This window comes from Cebus imitator, unplaced genomic scaffold (assembly GCF_001604975.1).
Source record: "Cebus imitator isolate Cc_AM_T3 unplaced genomic scaffold, Cebus_imitator-1.0 Scaffold475, whole genome shotgun sequence".
Lineage (NCBI taxonomy): Eukaryota > Metazoa > Chordata > Mammalia > Primates > Cebidae > Cebus > Cebus imitator.
Window position 1 is genome coordinate 1329831 of NW_016107790.1, and position 10547 is coordinate 1340377.

The following is a 10547-nucleotide window of genomic DNA, read 5'->3' on the forward strand; positions in this document are numbered from 1 at the left end:
TTTTTGTAGAGATGGAGTCTTGCTATGTTGCCCAGGCTGATCTAGAACTCCTGGGCTGAAGTGATTCTCCTGCTTCGACCTCCCAAAGTGCTGGGATTATAGGTGTGAGCCACTATGGTAGCTGACATTCCTTTTAAGGTGGCCACAGTTATTTTGGGTAGGGGAAGGGAGAACTGGCAAGATCAGGTTGCTGTTCACAATAGATGATCAACTAAGCAAATCAAGGAAATCATGAAAAGATAGGGTTTTAAAATGAAAGTAGATATAGTTTGTCATTTGAGAAGACAGATGCTAAATTGTAGCTATGGAGATGATGCAAGTGTAAGACCAAAAAAGAGACATGCAGGAATAAATAAGGAAGTCGGTAAGCAAACTAGTGAAAAGATTGAAAGAAAAGGAAAGAATGACAGAAAACATAAACCTATTTGGTCAAAATCACTTGGACATCTGTGTCAAACTTTTACACAAGAGCATCAGCCTGTACCACAGTTTGCCAACCCTACCATTCATTAACAATGAAGACACGATCCCACGTTGCGATTTCCTAAATTTACAAGAAAAATAATGCCTTTTGCATCACAGTCTTTGCCAAAGTATATAAAGCAGGCTTCCACTGAAAGTTCACTCATGCTGTTAAAATGCTTTAAATAGTAAAAAGAGTAGAAAATTAAATGAATCCATATAAATCAAGTACTAAGCACAAAGCAAAAACTAGTTGTGGTCTTCCAGCTCCTGGCACCTTTTCTTTGCATCATGAAGCAGGAGAGGTGTGGGCATCATGGATGCCCCAGAGAGCACATGAAGCAGAAGCAGTCATAAACTGCTGCTCTCCTGACATGTCTGTCCACATTTCTCCAGCTCTTAGATGTCCACAGCAAATCAAACCCAGCAGAAAATATATAGGTAATCCTTTTGAATACTGTGGCAGCTTCTGATTTGCTGAACAAAGCTGACAGGTGAATGTTTTCCCGAGCCCATTAAAAACACCTCAGAGCCGGAACTAGAAGCTTGAGAGCAGAGGTCGCTCTTCTCCACTATTCCATTTTGGTATAACTTTTTTTTTTTCTAACTATAAATGCATGTTTAGCACTCAACTTGGAGAGTATTCAATGCCTCTTGCCAAATGGGGCCTTCTGCATTCATTTGAAGGCTAGAGATCCCTGGGGTGCTGTAGAGGATACAAGTGACCCAGTTTCCGTGCCTACTCACTCAGTCTAGGGACCCAATAATGTATCCTCAAGCTTTAGCTCATTCTCAGTAGAGGGGAAGATATGACATGACTATGCACTAGAGTTTTTCCCCTACAGCAATTATTTGGGAAACAGTCATGAAAAGAGGAAAGTTCCACCCTTTGAGAGCATCAGGGTTATGAGGTGTGGAAGACTAGAGATGACTGCAAACTCTTTAACGTACCTGCCATTGCAGGGCAGGACTGCAACGCCTCCCCTTGAATCTGGGTAGGCTGTGAGATGGCTTTGACCAACATTATGCAACAGAAGTGAGGCTGTGCCACTTTTCAGGCCTCATCTGAAGGGACTGGCACATCTATTCCCATCTTGGAACACCTGCTGTTGCAGTGCTCACTGTGGAGGAAGGCAACACCACGTTATGAAGCCAGCTGTCCTGAGACCGCCAGGTTAGGAGGAACCCAGCAATGTGAGGAGGCCGAGGATGAAAAGAAGTGGGGAGGAGTGGGGGGAGGAGAGCAGAAAGGGGAAGAGGGTACACCGCGGACATTTTAGAAGGAAGAAAGGAAGGAAGGAAGGGATTGACAGAGAGTGGAAGAAAGAGTGAGCGGGAGGAAGGAAGGAGGGAGGGAGGGAACAAGGAAGGGAGGGAAAAGGTGTGCAAGCGTAGGGAGCTTGCTGGGACACAGGAAGAGCCTCTAAATGGGCCCACAAAAAAAACACCTTCTGATACCACAGCCTGCAGCTTCTCTCATCCTTCTCATCTCAGCTTAAATACCTCTCCAGCTGTCTTTGCTGCTAACAAACATAGACGTCAGCCAGTGCACCAGATGACCAAGTTGCCAGATTGCCAACAGCTGTTTTTCAGCAGTATGATCTCTCTTCTACTCCTTCATCCAAGTCTGTCCCTGAACCTCTTGAACCTGCTCAGGCCAGTCACACACCTGCCTAGAGCTGGGCCCTCCAGCAGCTTCACTGGGGACCTGGCCATGATCTCTATCATTTCTCTAGCTGAAGCAGACAGCCAATCCTCCTGCCCTGATATTCATCATATCCCTACCTCGTCTCCTATGCAAAGAGGAGTACGTTTTTACACAATGCATTCAGGATACCACCTGGCCCAGGTTGTTCTGAGAACTGCACTGCCACAGGGCTGCTTCTTAGGGTGTCCAGCCATCCTAGTTTGCCAAGGACTTAGGGGTTTCTAGGGATGTGGGATGCTCAGTGCTTGAGCAGGAGTATGCTGGGAAAACCTGATCTCTGCTCTGAGGCTGGCCTGTGCAGTTCCCCGGGTCATTACACCAAAAGAAGACGCTCAGAGAATTTTTAAAGAAAAATAGGCTGGGTGCAGTGGCTCAGTCCTGTAATTCCAACACTTTGGGAGACCAAGATGAATGGATTACTTGAGCCCAGGAGTTTGAGACCAGCCTGGGCAACATGGCAAAACCATCTCTATTCACATTTCTTGTAAAATATAAAAGAAAAACAGTAGAGGTGATTCGAATTTAAATAATATGCCCCCTAGTGGCCAGTCAATATTTAACAAGGGGCGACAGTACATATCCACGTACAAGCATAAAAAGCAACAACATTCTGCATGGGTATTGGTTTGATGAGTCATGAAAATTCAACAAATGACCTAAACACAGATCAGATGGAATCAAGCCCAAGCGCATGTGCAGCCACCACGTTAGTGCCTAACCCTGTTATTCATCCCTAACACTCCCGCAAAGCATGCATCGCACCACTCACCTCAGAAGGTTCTGACAACACTCGTTTCTGAAAGGAGAATCGCTCATATACAAGTGGTAAATGAAAGTGCATATACCACAGAGGCTGTATCTGGGCAGAGGTGGGTTTTCTTCGGCAGGGAGAGCCACAACAGTGGGAATAAAATGACAGCCTTCAGCAGAAAAGCCCTCAGCACTAGCAGCAGAAGCCCTTGACTGTATCTTATGAAAATAAAAACAAGTGTCTACTGCCTTCCAACCCAGCCATGGGACTTTACTGTTCTGCTATTAACTCCGTTTTTCCCATAAGCCCTGAGAGTTTTAGCGGCAGTTTTGCAGAACAGGAGGTTTCTGAGGAACGTTTACCACGCTGCTGCAGAAACAGCCACACCAGTTCAGCATCTCTCTTCTCTAGACCGTGAGCTCCTTTAGGGCAGGAACTGCACCACTCTTGCTCGGCACTGTATACCCAGAGCCTAGCACACTGGCAGATAAAGTGTCTTACTGATAGATAAGTCACCAGACTGACTTGAATGGAACCAATAACATCTCCCCCAGCAGAAACAGGATTAAAATCCTGGATGAACATCACTGCTCAGAGAGGAAGGACACCCTGATCTCAGGGCACACTGCTCCCCTTCCTAGGCCCAAATGAGGCCCAAAAACCCCACCGCTGATTTCCCTGATCATGACGGAGAAGGCAGGAAAGTCCCAGTAGACTCAATGAATACAGAAAAATAACAGAAAAGGGCAAGGCACGGTGGCGCACACCTGTAATCCCAGCACTTTGGGAGGCAAAGACGGGCAGATTGCTTGAGGTGAGGAGTTCCAGACCAGCCTGGCCAACTTGGTGAAACCCCTATCCCTACTAAAAATAGAAAAATTAGCTGGGTGTGGTGGCAGCAAGCCTGTACTCCCAGCTACTCAGGAGGCTGAGGCAGGAGAATCGTTTGAACCCAGGAGGGGGAGGTTGCAATGAGCCTAGATTGCGCCACTGTACTCCATCCTGGGTGACAGAGCAAGACTCTGCCTCAGGAAAAAAAAAAAAGAGAAAGAAGGAAAGATAACAGAAAAGGCCAATAAGCGCAGAAGACGTGACTTTTACAGTGAAGCAATGATAACAGTGAAGCTCAGGTTCTAGAGAAAGCTGCTGGTTCAATTCCAGGCTATGCCACTTACGTGCTATGTGACCTTCCATAGGTAACCCTGCTGCACTTTACCTACAGAATGGTGGTAATACTCACACCTACCTCTTAGGATTGTTGTGAGGATTCAATGAGATAAAGAATGAAGGAGTATTTGTTTTGCACAAGGCCTGGAATATAACAAGCCCTCAACGGAGGTATTTTGGCATATTATTAACTAACAATAATAATGTGAGGACCCAACCATATCCAGCATCCTCTCCAGGGTTCCACTGTATACAGAACAAGTCAAAGAGCTTGGGGTTAGATCACCAAGCGAAGAGAGTCAGGCCTGCTGTCGGCACATGCCCCACAGCGGGGACCATGCGGAAACAGCTGCGGCAGGTGAGGAAATGTCCCTAACCGCATGGGTGCTGGCAGGGATGTGAGGCACACAGAGAAGGAACAAACGGGACAACAATCTTCTCTCTGTCACTAACAACAAATAAGAGAAACAAACTGAATATAAATGTAAAATAAATTTTCACTTAGGAAAGGAGAGGGTAGTGAAAAAATGTTAAATCTAGACTCTACGTTTTAAAGTTGCTGAAGTGGTCTTAAAAATCCTAAAATAAAGAAAATGTATTCATTATTTCATTCAAATTGCTACATCCCTTAGGCTCACAGAGGCTTTTCATATTGGAGCTGGAAGCCAAATTCTCAAAATTAGCCAAAAGACAGCAAATATATAATGCATGCTCTATGAATTTTGTTTCATTGGAGGCTGTAAAAGAGATAAGGCCAAAAAAAAAAAAAAGTGACACACTGTTGATATAATTGTAGGACTTCTGAAAGTCCAAAACATTTGGAAATAAATTTTGACTAAAATTGTCTGCATATGCTGTGTAAAAGGAGACAAGGTTAGGCCTTGACAAGGACGGAAAGAGCCCCTGGGCCTGACAACACACATAAGGTTAGGGCATTGCCACCTGCTTCGTGGCATCTCACCACGATTTTTGACTCTTATTAGGGGAATAAGAAAGTGAATCTACAACCAACATTAAAATTACTTTGCAGGCCAGGTGTGGTGGCTCACGCCTGTAATCTCAGCACTTTGGGACGCCGAGGCAGGAGGATCACCTGCGGTCAGGAGTTCAAGACCAGCCTGGCCAACACGGTGAAATCCTGTCTTAAAAAAAAAAAAAAATTACTTTGCATTTATCAAAATAATTCTATGATTTGTCTTTGACTATTCGCAGAATTATAAGTTCTAGTGCTTTTTGTTTTGTTTTGAGACAGGGTCTCACTCTGTTGCCCAGGCTGGGGTGCAACAGCACCATCTCAGCTCACTGCAATCTCAATTTCCTGGGCTCACGCGATCCTCCCACCTCAGCCTCCTGAATAGCTGGGACTAGAGGCACACAAGCTGCATGTGTTGCTATTTTTTTTTTTCCTTGCATTTTCTAATAGAGATGGGGATTTGTCATGTTGCCCAGGCTGGTCTTGAACTCCCAGGCTCAAGCAATCCACCTGTCTTAACCTCCCCAAGTGCTGGGATTACAGGCATGAGCCACCATGCGCAGCCATAAATTCTGGTTTTATAAGCCTAAGTCATTTTACATTGGCTTTTCCAAAATGCATTAAATTGTAGTTTTAAAATCCTTTAAAAAAAAACTCCATGTATAATTTATGTCAATTTTTCATCAAAAGGATCAGATGTATTATATACCATGAGCTTAAATTCTGATTCATTATAAAATTATATTGTTTATGATACATTGTCTCAGGCAATAATTACCTAGATAAAATGTACATTATTTCAAAGAATATACCAGGTGTGAGAGGCGAAGGAGAAAGGATCACTTGAGCCCAGAAGTTCAAGCCTAGCCTAGGCAACATAGCAAGACCCTCTCTCTCAAAAAGAAGTAAATAAAAGGTGTTTTTAGGAATACAAACACCCAATAATAATAAACACTCCTCTTTAAAAATGTAGATGAAAGCGCTTTTGCTTTCATTCAACCATTCCTTACCAACTATAAATGTTCACCCATTTAAAATGCCTTCACTTATGCTTTTCTGATATTCCTTGCCTTTATCAATGTTTCAAGGGACTTCAGAGTGTTCTAAAATGCATCTGAGATTACTCAGAAATGGAATGATTGCACAACCACCTGCAAGGAGAGAAGAACGATGCTGGCAGCATCTAATCCTTGTCTCAGCCAAGAAAAATAATTACTCAGAGGACTTGACTTAATTACTCATTCTGTGAAGAAACATGTTTGCAGCAAAGCCACTTTGGAGAATCCCAGTGACACAGGATAGGAAAAACCACCGGAGATATCCATGACCAGACTTATAAATGGAGTTCTAAATTTGGTTATTTTCTGGAGAAGCAAATCTATTCCGCTCTATCAGAACCCAAGTAAGAGTGGGATTTGAATTAAGAATGTCCTGTTCATCTAGAATCCATGTATTCTTATAGCAAATGGACATTTTTCACAAGTAGGAAGAGAATTAAAATAAAAGCAAATGCCAAAGAGGAGTAGGAATGTCACCCATCTAAACATGAGCACATTGAATGAGCTGACAATCCTCAATGTGGGCTCTCCTACAGAGCTTCAAAAAATTTTCATGAATTTTATTAAGGTTGAAAACAGGCCTAATTTTAAAAATCTGGGTTTCCTTAATCCAAAGAAAGAAAGTTAAAGCATTGGAAACACTACAGAGTTAATTAGGCTGGCTTTGGTGGCTCACACCTATAATCCCAGCTCTTTGGGTGGCCAAGTCAGGTGGATTGCTTGAGCCCAGGAGTTCAACCAGACTTGGCAACATAGCGAAACCCCATTTTAATATGTCATCAAATGCTTTTTCTGTGTTTATGGATGTGATGATATGATTTTTCTTCTTTAGCTTGATTTATCAATTGATTTTTAAGTTGAACCAGGTTTGCATACCTGGGATAAATCCCACTTGATCATGGTGGATAATTCTTTTTATACATTGTTGAATTCAATTTGCTATTTTGTTGAGGATTTTGCGTCTGTCTTAATGAGAGGTATTGAACTGTTGCCCAGGCTGGAGTGCAGTGGTGCATCACAGCTCTGCAACCTCCGCCTTCTGGGTTCAAGCAATTCTCACACCTCAGCCTCCTGAGTAGCTGAGATCCAGGTGTGTACTACCACACCTGACTAATTTTTGTATTTTTAGTAGAGACAGGGTTTTATCATGTTGGCCAGGTTGGTCTCGAATTCCTGACTTCAAGTAATCTACCCACCTTGGCCCCAAAGTGCTGGGATTACAGGCATGAGCTACTGCATCCAGCTCTTGTAATTTATTTATCTGGTTTCGGTATTAGGGTAGATTCTGGCCTCATAGAATGAGTTAGGAAGTACCCCCTCTGCTTCTATCTTCTGAAAGGGATAGATTGTAGAGAATTGGTATAACTTATTCCTTAAATGCTTGACAGAATTCACCAATAAACCGATGAACCCATTTGGGCCTGGGTGCTTTCTTTTTGAAAGGTTATTAAATATTGATTCAATTTCCTCAATGGATATAAGTTTATTCAGGTTGTCTATTTTTCTTTTTCTTATTTTTTTTTTTGAGATGGAGTCTCGCTGTGTCACCCAGAGTGGAGTGCAGAGGTACCCAGAGTGGAGTGCAGAGGCGCCGTATAGGCTCTAATATACCAGCATTAATTCTAATATTCTGTGGGTTTGGGCAAATTTATAATGACATATGTCTACCATTACAGTATCATACAGAGTATTTTTAGTGCCCTAAAAATCCTCTGTGCTCTGGCTATTCATCCCTCTCTCCTCCCTAACTCCTGGAAACCACTGATCTTTTCACTGCCTCCATAGTTTTTTTCAGAATGTCACGTAGTTGGAATAATATAGTATGTAATCTTTTCTGATTGGCTTCTTTGACTTAGCAGTATGCATTTAAAGTTCCTCTTTTTAATGGCTCATTTTGTATTAGCACTGAATAATGTTCTATTGTCTGGAGGTATCACAATTTGTTGATTTTTTTTTCTTTTTATTTTTTATTTAAAATTCTTTTTTCCCCTCTACCCCACCCCCCCAGTTTGTTTGTTTATTCACTTAAGGATATCCTGATTGCTTCCAAGTTTCGGCAGTTATGAATAAAGCTGCCATAAACATCTGTGTTCTTTTATTTTTTATTTATTTTACTTTATTTTTTTAGATGGAGTCTCACTCTGTTGCCCAGGCTGGAATGCAGTGGCATGATCCTGGCTCACTGCAACCTCTGCCTCCTGTGTTTAAGCAATTCTCCTGCCTCAGCCTCCTGAGTAGCTGGGTTTACAGGTGCATGCCACCACACCTGGCTAATTTTTATATTTGTAATAGAGATGGGATTTCGCCATGTTGGCCAGGCTGGCCTCAAACTCCTGACCTCAGGTAATCCACCCACCTCAGTCTCCCAAAGTGCTAGGATTACAGGTGTGAGCCACCACGCCCAGAAAAACATCTTTGTTTATAGCAGGTTTTGCATGTATATAAGTTTTCAGCTCTTTTGTACAAATACCAAGAAGTGTGATTACTAGACTTAATAAGAGTATGTTTAGTTTGGCAAGAAGCTGAAAAAGTAATTGTGGGAAATTAAATTTAAAAAAAAAAAAAAACAAAACAAAGCTGCCAAACTGTCTTGCAAAGTGGCTGGATCATTATTTTGCATTCCCACCAGCAATAAATAAGAGTTCCTATTGCTCCCTGTTCTCGCTAATATTTGGTGTTGTTATTGTTTTCGATTTTGGCCATTCTAATAGGTATGTAGTGGTATCTCATTTTAATTTGCATTTCCCTGATGACATATGATATGGAACATCTTCTCATGTGCTTATATGCTATCTGTAGGTCATCTTTGGTGAGGTATCTGTTAAGGTCTTTGGTCCATTTTTAAAAAATGGATTGTTTTCTTACTGTGTTTTTTTATTTGTTTGCTTGTTTGTGGCGGAGTCTTGCTGTTGCCCGTGCTGGAGTTCAGTGGCACAATCTCAGCTCACTGCAACCTTCACCTCCCAGGTTCAAGCGATTCTCCTGCCTCAGCATCCTGAGTAGCTGGGACTACAGGCGTGTGCCACCACGCCCACCTAGTTTTTTTTGTATTTTTAGTAGAAACAGGGTTTCACCGTGTTAGCCATGATGGTCTCAATCTCCTAACCCCATGGTCCACCCACCTCAGCCTCCCAAAGTTCTGGAATTACAGGCATGAGCCACCACTCCCAATCCCTTCTTACTGTGTTTCAAGAGTTCTTTTTATATGTTGGATACTAGTTCTTTATCAGATATGTCTTTTGCAAATATTCAACTTGCAAATATTTATGTTTTATGAAATAAGCCTTCTGTGAATATTCAATTTGCAAATATTTGTCCTTTATAGGATATGTCTTTTGTAAATATTTTTTCTCAATCTGTGGCTTGTCTTTTCATTCTCTTCACAGTGTCTTTCACGGAGGAAACAAATATTAATTTTAACAAAGCTCAGCTTATCAATTCTTATTTTCATAGATTGTCCCTTTAGTATTGTATCTAAAAGTCATCATCCCACCCACCATAATCTAGATTTTTTTCCTTTTATCTTCTAGGAGCTTTATAGGTTTGCATTTTACATTTAGGCCTAAGATTCATTTCAGATAATTTTTGTGAAGGGTCTGTGGTCTTTGTGTAGATGTACTTTTTGTACATGGATATCCAGTTGTTCCAACATCATTTGTTGAAAAGACCCTTTGCTCCATTGTATTGCCTTTGCTCCTTTGCCAAAGATCAATTCATTGTATTTATCAGGGTCAAATTCTGGCCTCTCTGTTCTGTTTCATTGGTCTATTTCTCTCTTCTTTCATCAATACCACACTGTCTTAATTATCGTAGCTTTATTATAAGTATTGAAGTCATATAGTGTCAGCCCTCTAACTTTGTTCTCTTTTAATATTCTGTTGACCATTCTGGGTCTTTTGCCTCCCCGTATAAACTTTAGAATCAGTTTGTTGTTATCTGCAAAATAACTTGCTGGATTTAGACTGGGATTGCACTGAGTCTATAGATCAAATTGGGAAGAACTGACACCTTGGCTATATTGAATCTCCCTGTCTATAAACATGGAATGTCTCTCCATTTTCTAGTAAGTATAAGCAGTGGACTGTGGGTGATAACGATGTGCCATGAACAGCTGTCATAATCCAACAATGAACTTAGGTTCATCAGTTGTAACAAATGCACCACTCTAGTGGGGAATGTTGATAATGAGGAAGGTATGCATGTGGGGGCAGGGATATATGGAATAGCTCTGTACCTTCCTCTCAATTTTACTGTGAACTTAAAAATGTTTTAATCAAATAAAGCCTTTATTTAGAAAAAAAGAGAATGTAAACTACTTCATCATTGTTTATACTGAGTATATAGTAAAATCATATTTTGAATATATTTAGTTAAATAAAATATATTTTTAAAGTTAATTTTGCCTATTTCTTTTTACTTTTTTTTTTT

At 41.4% G+C, this 10547-nt stretch overlaps 1 protein-coding gene and 1 non-coding gene across 2 annotated transcripts in view; one reads left to right on the forward strand and one right to left on the reverse strand.

The window, feature by feature from the left end:
* Positions 1–10547, reverse strand: part of DTD1 (D-aminoacyl-tRNA deacylase 1) — a 162715-nt gene that overhangs the window by 142813 nt on the left and 9355 nt on the right. The window lies entirely within an intron of this gene.
* On the forward strand, positions 4940–5060 carry LOC119468698. The gene has a single exon (XR_005197449.1). It is a non-coding gene; the product is annotated as a U6atac minor spliceosomal RNA (small nuclear RNA).